Source organism: Sphaeramia orbicularis, chromosome 8 (genome assembly GCF_902148855.1).
Source record: "Sphaeramia orbicularis chromosome 8, fSphaOr1.1, whole genome shotgun sequence".
NCBI lineage: Eukaryota > Metazoa > Chordata > Actinopteri > Kurtiformes > Apogonidae > Sphaeramia > Sphaeramia orbicularis.
Window position 1 is genome coordinate 48,002,450 of NC_043964.1, and position 11,887 is coordinate 48,014,336.

Sequence of the window (11,887 nt, forward strand, 5' to 3'; positions counted from 1 at the left end):
GTCCAAAGTTAAGTTTCACTTTTGGTTTCACCCCAGTTAGGTACTTACGGTACACACCCCCACATACATATCTAATCCATAATATAATAAAATTACCTTTGATCGTTCTTTGAATGAGAGTAGAAAATTACAGAAATATACACACCGCAAATAAACATGTTTTTTTTTTTTTTATTAACTAAAACAATTTAACAGTATGAGAATAATAAAATAATTCCCCTCTTAAATTTGTGGTGTTACCAAAGTGGCAAATTACTTTATGTACCTTTATGTATATGCCTTCAATGTACCATACCCTTTAATAAAGTAAATCAAGTATTAAAAAAATGTCTATGCTTAGGCTACTTTTAATTAGGCTATGCGATTGTGGGGGAAAAGAAGAGAAGGCACAGTGTGTCATGTGTGTCTGAGTCATAGTCTTTTGTTTAGGTTTTTCTGCATTCTTAATTTCACTTCCTGTTTTATTTTGTATTACTTACCTTGTTCCTTATGTCAGTTTTACACTTCCTCCCTGTGTTTCCCGCCTAAGTGATTGTCTGCCCCTCCGTAATGTGCAACACCTGTGCTCCAATCATCCTCCTTTGTGTATTTAGTTTGTCTGCCTCCATCTTTGTGCCAGTTCATCTTGATGTTTCTTGCAGGCAATCCAGCCATGTCCCAGTGATTACTGCTTTGTGAAAGTGAGTTTTTGAGTGTCGTGTTCTGCCTTTTGGTGTTCCTTCTGGATTATAAGACTTCTTCGATATTTGACAGTCTTTGGAGACATGCTCTTGAGTCCGGTGCACATTTCTTGTCAGTATGAACGGGCCACAATGGACACAGCTGGCACCAACTACCACAGTGAGTTCTCCACTGGTTACTGTTACTGCTCCCTCACAGTCACCCTCGTTGCAACTCTCCAAGCCAGAACACTTCTCTGGTGACTCAAACAGCTGCTGAGCATTTCTGGTCCAGTGTGCACTACATTTTGAGAAGCAGCCTGCTGCTTTCCCAACTGACCATGCCCAAGTGGCTTACATCATCACTCATCTGTCTGGACGAGCAGAGGCATGGGCCATAGCTGATTGGACTTGTGACTCACCCATTTGCACCTGTCTGACTTTTCACAGGCACTCTGTGCAAGGTTTTTGAACATACCTCCTCTGGTTCTGATGCTGTACAAACCTTAATGGGTCTTCGTCAGGGTACACAACGGGTATCGGATTATGCCATTGAATTTCGTACCTTGGCTGCAGACAGTGGTTGGAATGTCTTGTCAGTGCTCAATGCATTCCGCTATGGACTTTCAAATACAATAAAGGATGGACTCATAACTCTCAACCGGCCAGCAGATCTTGATTCTACCTCTGCCCTAGCCATCAAGATTGATAATTGTCTTAAAGAACAAGAGAAGGAGAAAGGGAGACAAGCCTGATGCCTTCCTGTCCAGAGGGGGGAAGTCTAACACAGTGTTTTTCAACCACTGTGTGCCGCGAGATATTGTCAGGTGTGCCGTGGGAAATTATCCAATTTGTGTGCCTGTGCGGTCTAGCGCCTGGCAGAGTAATCATGTAGTACTCTTCCATACCAGTAAGCGGCAGCAGCAGCAGGTAGCTAGTTGCCTTGTGCTTGGAGACAAGCGAATTAGTGACGCATGGATGCAGCGACAGGTGGATAGCAGGACAACGGTGAAAGTGATGGATAAGTTTTTGAAGAGGAAAAATGCTGACTCTGAACTGGACCCTGGACAAAATCCGGACCCAGATGAAGGCCCTAGTATGAGTGGAGGTCAAAAGAAAGCAAAGACGTCCAGCAAAGTTTCTGGCGCGAGGCAATACAACGAAAGCTATCTTTCATTTGGATTTACTTTTACCGGAGATGCAACGGCACCGACTCCGTTGTGCTTGGTATGTGGTGAAAAGCTCTCCAACAGTGCTATGGTCCCAAGTAAGCTTAAATGTCATCTCCAAACGAAACACCCTTCACTTCAAAACAAAAATGTGGAGTATTTTGTTCGCCTGCGTGAACACACGGAGAAACAAGCAACTTTCATGAGAAAAACCGCAAAGGTAAACGAGAGAGCCCTTAAAGCTAGCTACCACGTCGCTGAACTTGTGGCTAAATCAAAAAAGTCCCACACTGTGGCAGAGCAATTAATACTTCCCGCCTGCAAAGCCATTGTAAATGAGATGCTCGGACCCGAAGCGGCTACAGAAATAGCCAAAGTCCCTCTCTCAGATAACACTATTTCCAGACGTATTGATGAGATGTCTGCAGACATAGAAAGTGTGGTTTTGGACAAGATCCGTATCAGTAATAAATTTGCGTTGCAACTTGATGAGTCTACTGATATAAGTGGACATGCTCAACTCTTGGCCAATGTGCGTTTTGTAGATGGAGACACAATCAGAGAAAACTTTCTATTTTGCAAGGCTTTGCCAGGAAAAACAACAGGAGAGGAAATTTTTCGGGTCACATCAGAATATCTGGAAAAAGGAGGACTTAAGTGGGAAAACTGCACGAGTGTCTGCACTGATGGAGCTGCAGCCATGGTCGGGCGCACCAAAGGCTTTGTAAGCAGAGTGAAGGAAAAAAACCCAGATGTGATCATTACGCACTGTTTTTTACACCGCGAAGCCCTCGTAGCCAAGACTTTACCAGCAGACCTCGTTCCTGTGTTGGATGAACAGGCCCAGGTTTCCCACTGAGTGAGTATAAATATGAAAGATTATAAAATACTTTATTCTTTGTGTTTATTTGATTCCTATTCAAGACGTTATAATATAACATCATTCTTCAATGTTAAAAAACACTTATATTAACAATATAACACTTATATTGTTAATATAAGCTTTTTTTAACATTTTCAGCTGGTGGTGTGCCGCGGGATTTTTTTCAATGAAAGAAATGTGCCTTGGCTCAAAAAAGGTTGAAAAACACTGGTCTAACAACGGGAGGCCATGCCATCAACTCTCTTCTCCACAAACTCCTTTGTTGGCCTCTTCTTTGGCACCCTCACCTGGACTGGAAGAGTGTATGCAGTTGGGTTGAGCCAAACTATCCCCAGTAGAGTGGCAGTGTCATCTGGATGAAGGTCTGTGTCTTTATTGTGGTCGGTCAGGACATTTCTCAAGGGTCTGTCCAGTAAAAGACCGGGCTCGCCAGTGAGGAGGAGGACACAGGAGGCGTGAGCCGTACCATTTCATCTCCCGGTTCTCCTTACCCATTAACAGACATCAAATTAATCTCTACCTCTCTATCCCTGTGCACTAAAGTTCTGGTGGACTCTGGGGATGATGAAAGTTTTATGGACTGGGCTCTGGCTAAGAGGCTTGGACTCTGTGTCTCCCCCCCGCCAAGGCCCCAGGAAGCCAATGCACTAGATGGCAGGTTATTGTATAAAGTCAGTCATTGCATCCATCGAATCAAGATCATCATGGCCCACGGAGAGAAGGAACTTCCTTTTTGTTTAGCTCTCTCCTTAATCCCCCCATCCTTAGCCTTCCATGGCTCTCCAACCATAATCCTCACATAAACTGGTCCACTGGAAGGGCAATAAGTTGGGGGGAAAACTGTTTTTCAACCTGTCTTAGATCTGTCCAGTCTCCAGAGTCAGCCACACACTCTGCCCTACTGTGCTCCAAGCCCACCAAACCTCTAATCATGCCAGGACCAGAGATGTCAGATTTCCCTGATCTCTCAAGAGTTCCTCCATGTTACCATGACCATTGTGGCATCTTCAGTAAGTCCAAGGCTACATCCCTCCCTCCTCATCCCAGTTAGGATTATGCAATTGATCTTCTGCCTGGCACTGTGCCTCCATGGGGACATCTCTACTCCCTGTCAGCACCTGAAAGAGAGCCCATGGACAAAAACATATCTACGTCATTGGCAGCAGGGATAAGTTGTCCTTCTTCATCACCAGCAGGGGCAGGATTCTTCTTTGTGGATAAAAAGGACAAGACCATGCATTGACTATCGTGGCTGGAATGACATCACCATGAAAAACAGGCACCCCCTCCCTCTCAGCTCTTCTGTTTTGGAACTTTTGCAGGGTGCTAAAGTATTCACCAAATTAGACCTTCGAAATGCCTATCATTTTGTGAGGATAAGAGAGGGGGATGAATGGAAAACTGCTTTTAACACCCCTAGTGGACATTATGAGTACCTAGTCATGCCTTTTGGTCTCACCAGTGCCCCAACTGTGTTTCAGGCCCTTGTCAGCGATGTTCTGCTGGACATGCTTGACCACTTTGTGTTTGTTTATTAGGATGATATTCTCATTTTTTTCTCCAAATGAGGAGCTCCACAAGAAACATGTCCATTAAGTCCTCCAGCACCTCCTTGATCATCACCTCTATGTGAAAGCAGAAAAGTATGAGTTTCACGTTCCCTCTGTTTCCTTCCTGGGCTTCATCGTGTCCTCTGACTGCCTCCAGATGGACCCTGTAAAGGTTAGTGCAATGGCTGGTTGGCCTGTTCCAACAAATAGAAAACAACTTCAAAGATTCTTAGGACTTCTTCGACGTTTGAGAGTGTTTGGAGTCGTGCTCTTGAGTCCAGTGCACATTTGTTGTCACAGTGTGTGTGTGTGTGTGTGTGTGCGTGTGTGTGTGTGTGTGAGAGTGAGAGAGAGAGAGAGAGAGACCCACAAGTAATGTTTGGAGGCTTTTGACATAGACCCCCTTATCTAGCATATCACAAGTGACACTGGAAATGAGTTAAATATTCGCGGGCTACCCAGAAGTGTGGCCCTTTATTTCCATATTTGTTTGTTGTTCGTGGTATTCCTCGCATTCGTTTAGACAGCCCCAAACACGTCAGGTTGGACTGAATGCATTTGTGATCATCATGGTGAAAATTCGATGTTCTTAACAGAAGCCTAATAAATAGGTAACTGTAGCCTGCTCCTGCAACTTACCAGCACCTCTCACTCATCATCTGAGCTCGCCTGTTCCTGCACTGCCAGGGAATGCTCTGACTCAGCCTCTTCCTGGCTATCCTCAACAGTCTTGCTAAATAGCTCAGTAAGCCTTTTGCATTTGGATGCCTCCACCTGTAGGAATTTGGCTCTCTTCTCTTTTGATTTTTCCTAGCCACCTTTCTCCTTACGCTTCATATCGAATGTTTTCTCGCACTCTTAGTTGGGTTTTTCTGTTTCAAGTTTTGCATATTTCCCCCATGTAATAGGCTAAATAATCGTGCTGGCGCTACCTGTTGTTTTGACGTTAGTATCACAGATTTTTTTTTTTCCCCTGATTCACCATATCAGACAGCCATCGCTGTCGGTGGGACAGCTGTTGATTTTGCTTATCAGATTTTTTTTTTTTTTTTTTCTAATTCACCACATCAGACGACCATCTGGACTTTGACAGAATGTCCTACTGGTCAGTCCACCCCTGACTACATTAGTAACCAGTCAAAGATCTGGCACCTCCTGCTCAGAGGTTGAGCCAATTTACAGACTCAGCAAGATATTATCTTTCGACAAACTGTGATTCAGGTGTCAATTACCAAGTTCAATTATTCGCTGGCATTTAAATTAGCAATTTGTTTATCAGCAGGACAGTGATTCACCTTGTAGAACTAGTGAGTTAAAGATAGAAGCAGAGTTATATTTGTTGGCATTGGATGAAAGTAGCGACTTAAAGCTATACCGTATGATGTGGCATTTTTACACTTTTCTTTTGTCATCTTAAAATGCTCCCAATAAGTGTGTGTCAAACTAAAATGTAAAAGAAATCCACCAGGTATTGAAACTCAAAAATGTTTAATTCTCATATATTTCTGATAAAAGTCTGACCAATCATTTTATTCGGTCCGAATGAAATAATTGGCCGAACCTGACCAACACCACCGAGAAGAGGTGGTCTCTGGGCCGGTTCACTTCTGGTGTGAATATAACTGGCCTCGAGCTGAAACAAACAGAGGAACCATGTGCATTTTTGTGCTTGATGAGCCACCATAGACGCTGGAAGTAGCCGAGCCGCACAGGTTGCCAGAGCTAATAGCAGCAGCTGTGAGCCATGGACAGACATGGAGCAATGAGGAGATTGAACGTCTCATTGACATTTGGTCAGATGCCCATATTATGAAACTGGCACCGAATGAGTTGTTCTTGACAGTTGGCATTATTTTCGTGAATTTGTGTCTAAAAATTGAATTCATATTCCGAAAACCATAACTGCATGTAGGACTGCCATGTTTGTTTTCATCAACACCTGCCATCTCTGATTCACCCCACCCCCAACTTTTCTGTCCAATGCCAGCACAGTTCATCACATGCATGCTTCTGTTTACAACTTTTGGACCCTAAGATGAGACCCCACAAGCGACTACAAAAAGAAGGTTATAGAGAGCCTGCAAAAGCGGGAGAAAGAAAAAGCCCATTGATAGAGCACTCTACTATAAACTCTCCTCTGGTGAATTCATCCCTTGTATCTATGGACTTCCAAAGATACACAAGGAGCCCCCCTCAGACCCATTGTGAGCAGCATAAACTTGGTCACCTATAATATTGCAAAACATCTGGTGACCATCTTGGCCCCTTTGGTTGGAAACACACTGCACCATGTCAAAAACTCATGATTTAATCAGCAAGGTCAAGGAAGTAGCGATGGAACCAGACAAAATTATGGTTTCATACAACGTCACTTCACTTTGCACCTGCATTCCCACCCAGGAAGCAGTTCAGACAGTGACGACTACTTTAGGACCACACACTAACAGAACCAACCTTAACCGAGACCAAATATCCTCAATGCTTGAGCTCTGTCTGAAATCCACATATTTCCGGTATAATGGAGACTTCTACAAACAGTTAAGTCAACTTTATTTATACAGCATTTTAAAAACAAAGTGCTGTAAACAGACATAAAAACAAATAAAACACATAAAAGAATGAATAAAAACAATTAAATAACTATACTTTAAGACAATAAAGCCAACCCCTCACACTGAGTTAAAAGCAGAAGAGAAAAAATGTTTTAAGAGAGGATTTAAAAAAGAAATTGAGTTGACCTGCCTGATGTTCAAAGATAGTTCATTCCACAGGTTGGGTCAGCAATTGAAAAAGCCCTGTCATATCTCAGCTTCCTCTGTGTCTTTCGGATGACTAATAGTGACTGACCTGCCAATCTGAGAGAGCACGAAGGAGTGAACAGCAGGAGCAGCTCAGACAAACACTGTGGAGCAAGGCCATTGAGGCATTTAAAAATATTCATTCATTCATCATCTGAACCCACTTTATCCTCACTAGGGTCACGGGGGTCGTTGGAGCCTATCCCAGCTACTTATGGGCGAATGCGGGGTACACCCTGGACATTTTGCCAGTTCATCGCAGGGCTGACAAATAGTAAATAAAAGAATTTTAAAAGCAATTTGGAAACAAAGTGAGAGCCAGTGAAGTGATGCTAAAGTTGGGGTGATATGGCAGTCGAGTAAGTGATGTCTGGCTAAGCCCAATATAAAGTTTGTTGCAGTAGTCTAAACAAGTTATAATAAAAGCATGGATTAAAATCTCAAACTGATGCAGATGCAGGGAGAAATGAAGCAAGACCATGGGCCATGGGCTCCCCAGTGTCCCGCATATAGCCAATGTGGAAGAAGTGGAACACAGGGTGCTGAATACATACAAAGGATCAGTTCCCACTTAAGGCGGCCTTACACTGTGCGAGTTTAGAGACGATTTCTCACTCGTGCGACTCCTTCTGGGATCGGGCCAGATGTGCCTCTAATCGTGTGTCGTGCTTCGTGCAGTGTACATGGGGTAAAGAGAAGCAATTAGCACCTCACGACCACCTCACGACCAGCAATCGTGTGTTCGCAAGGAAAACGGAGCTGTTTGAAATCCTGCTCGCTCCTCGTGAGCGTATCGTACTGTCAAAGCAGTGCCACGAACCGATGTGCCTCAAATTCTCACACTGTGCATGCGCGAACACAGACGCGTACAGTAGCGTACAAAAGCTAACAGTAGCTGGCTATTGTCCTAGTGCAGTTTAGCTGTTGCAGCTTACCTCTAGTTCCTGGATGACAGCCCATACTGTCCACGTCTGGACAACCAATGCCTGCACCAAACACATCATTGTCTTTTCTTCTTTTTTGATTCCTCACAGATAATGGTACATATTACCAAAGCAGCTCGTTGGTTTTTGTTTAGCACTACCATTTCGTGACTCACGCCAATGCACAATCGTCTATGTGCACTTTTGGATTCCTTGGTATTTTAACGTTGTATTTCCGGATACAACACTCAAACGTGTCGTGCGTCCTGTGGTGTATGGTCCTACAGTGTGAGCAGTCAGGTCGCATACGAGTGTCGGTCCGTACAGTGTGAGAACAGGAATCGTGAGCCTGACTGTACGACGGATTCGCACAGTTTGAGATGGAGCTGCGTGCAACGATCAAAATAATCGCACTGTATGGCCGCCTTTACTGGTTCAGGTATATGGACGACACCTGGGTCAAGATAAGGAAAGGAGACTTTGATACCTTCACCACACACATTAACTTAGAGGACCACAATATCAGGTTCACACAGGAAGATGTCCACAGCAACAGCCTGTCTTTTCTGGACGGCAACATCCACATGGTATGGTATGTAGGGATGGGAATTGTTAAGAATTTAACCATTCCAATTCCATTATCGATTTTGCTTATCAATCTGATTCCTTATTGATTCTCTTATCGATTCTCATTGGGTGAGGGAATAAAAGAGTACAAATGGGTGTGTTTGCATTAACTGTCTTCTATATTTCCATCTGCACAGAAAATATACCATATACAGTATGTACAAATAATAACAGATGACCCCAGGCCCAGTTTTGGGGGGGGGGGAGGTGAAAGTGAAACTAAAGACGCTTTACTACTTCCTCTATTGCTGCATGTCCACTACGTCGAACCAGTTTGACTCAGCTCGGCTCATTTCCTGTTGTTGTGCACCTCATTGTTACAAGTGGCCCTGGTGTCATCTTTTTAGACCGTTTCTGCCTCAACACCATGTTGGCTACGTTCTGACTAAAACAATGTGCGTGACGTCATCGCACATGCGCAACGAAGGCGGAATTGATAAGCAGAATTATTAAGGACACAGGCAAACAATTCCAAGGAATCAAGCTACTGGGATCTGGTTCTCAAAAAGAACTGGGTCTCGATTCCCATCCCTAATAGTATGGTAGGCCTGTATTTGGACAGGGACAGTGCACAACAATACATTGACCTAGAGGAGGAAAGATGTTTGGTGCCAGGTTATAGCATAAGTGCAAATTTACACCTGTAGTCCCTGGACAGGTTGATGGTTAAAAATTTATAAATAATGATAGAGTTTGGTGTATGTAAATTACAAGACCAATTAATAAGTTACCACAGAAACAAGGCTACATATGTGTCACATCAATCAGTTACTCTAAAATTGTTCACACATCCTATTGAACATTCTTCATGCATACTCCCTCAGTCTCTGCCCCAAACACACACGCACACATACACACAAACACATACATGCACATACACACGCATGCACACACATGCATATACACAAACATAATCATGGGTTCAAGGCATAACATGCATTCTTATCATTCGGAACCACATTCATCCCTAATGTGTGCAATCTTGATTTGACAGTAGCCATTTCTTTGTCAGGCCCGCAAAAATTTGAAATCTTGTGAAGGTTAGAATCTCTGTAGGCAAACTGTTCCAGCAATTCACAGCAACAGAAGAAAAGGCCGACTTAGTGGGAACGGTACAATTTGGGACATCGCACTCTCCTCTGGAGGACGAGCGTGTGACTCAAGTAGTTTTTTCTGAGGTCAACAAGACAAAACCTCTCAGTGCCATGAATAATTTTGAAGAGTAAACAGATTAGCGTATTTCAAATGGTTTTCAAAATTTAGAAAATCATATTTAGCAAGAATAGGACAGTGGTGATACTGTCGAGGTTTCTTAGCATGAACATACAACATCAACGACAAAAGATTAACCATAGACATCTACAGGAAATCAGCCCACACAGACCAATATCTCCTTTTTAAGATAAGAAGATAAGAAAACTCTCATTTGTCCCACAATAGGGAAATTGCATCATTACAGCAGCAGCATACAAGAGCAGCAATGGAAAGGAGTTACAGGATCAAAAATATTTAAGATAAGTAGAGTAAAAAATATAAGAAATATAAAAATAAACAAACATAGAGTGCGCATCTACCTATCTCGAACTCGACAACAGAAACTACAATAATAATCTCTTATGTACAGAGAGTGATTAGCAGTAAGTGACTAAAAGTATTGCACAGTGTGACTGCAGATGGATGACAGAGCTAATAATGTTCAGACTATTCATTTTGTTCAGTTCATGTACCGTCCATGTCCCTTAAGATCAGATATTTGATTTAAAACTGAAAACCCTGTTGTCCATTTTGCTCTTTATGTTTCAGTCTCAGCGAGCCGGCCCTAACATACGTTACTGTCCTGCGTGAGGAAAGCAAAGTAATAATAATAATCACTTTACTGTCCACAGATTTGGAAATTTGTCTTTGGCTTCACATGTAGGTTTTAAAAATCACAAGTATGTAGAATAAATACACAATATTTTACTACTGAGAAAACAAATTATCAAGCCTCATATAGGATTTCATTTTTACAATTATGAAAAAATGTTTAAAATGAATAGCATAGTGGTATAAAATGTAGTACTACTTAAGCAGAAAGAATTTGAGTCTGGATTTGAATAATGAAATTAAGGTGCTGTTTTTGATCATGGAGGGTTTGGTATTCCATAATGTGGGAACTCTGAATTTGATATTAAATTGACTTAGTCTTGTACGTGAGAATTGACTGTGAATGTTAGTTGACTGCCTCGTAGTGTATGAATGTATATTAGAATTAAACAAGAAGCGGTTATGTATTATTATTATTATTATTATTATTATTATTATTATTAATAATAATAATACTAGTCACTAAAATGACTGCTGTCAGAGTTTAAAATTGTGATAGCTGAAGGAATAAAAAATTTTGAATATCTGTTGGTTCTCCTCTGAGGTGCATGGTAACACTGGCCTGAAGGCATCAAAGCAAACTTCTTAGACAACACATGGTGAAGATCCCTGATGATGGTCTCTTCTTTCCTCACTACCTGAAGCTCCTAGAGGGGAGACAAGTCTCTTAGTCTGACTCCAATGATCCTGGAACATGTTTTTATGATGGCATGGAGGCTGTTCTTGTCGTTCAGTGTTAGACCATTGAACCAACAGATTAAAGAAAATGTTAGAAGGCCTTCAATGAATGAACAATAAAAGTTCCTTAAAATCTTCTCACTGACATTAAAAGAGTTCAGTCTCCTCATCAGATGGATTCTCTGTTGGCCCCTCTTAACAACAGATTCAGTACTGGCATCAAACCTGATCTTACAGTCAAAAATAGTGCCAAGATATTTGTATGAATCCACAATCTGAACATCTTCACCATGGATCACACTCACTTTGCGGTCATTGTTGTTGTGTATAAAATCAATGATCATGTCTTTAGTTTTTGATACATTCAGGTCCAGATGATTGTCATAAAAGGGTGGTGTCATCAGAAAACTTCAGACTAAACCTGTCCTCTAAAGAAGTTCTACAGCTGTCAGTGTACATGATAAACAGAAGTGGAGACAATACACAACCTTGAGGTGAACCAGGCTTTGATAGTGTTCCTGGAAATTTGTCCATTCACAAAAACCTGCTGGACCCTCTCTATTAAAAAAAAATTCAACAACATCAGCACCTGGCCTGGAAGACAAAAGTAAGAGGCCAGCCTCTCCATTAAAATGCGGGGCTGCATTTTGTCAAAAGCCGATAAAAAATCAACAAATAAAAGTCTTGCGTGGGATCCTGGTTTCTCAAGGTGCTTGTATACAGTGTCCAAGATG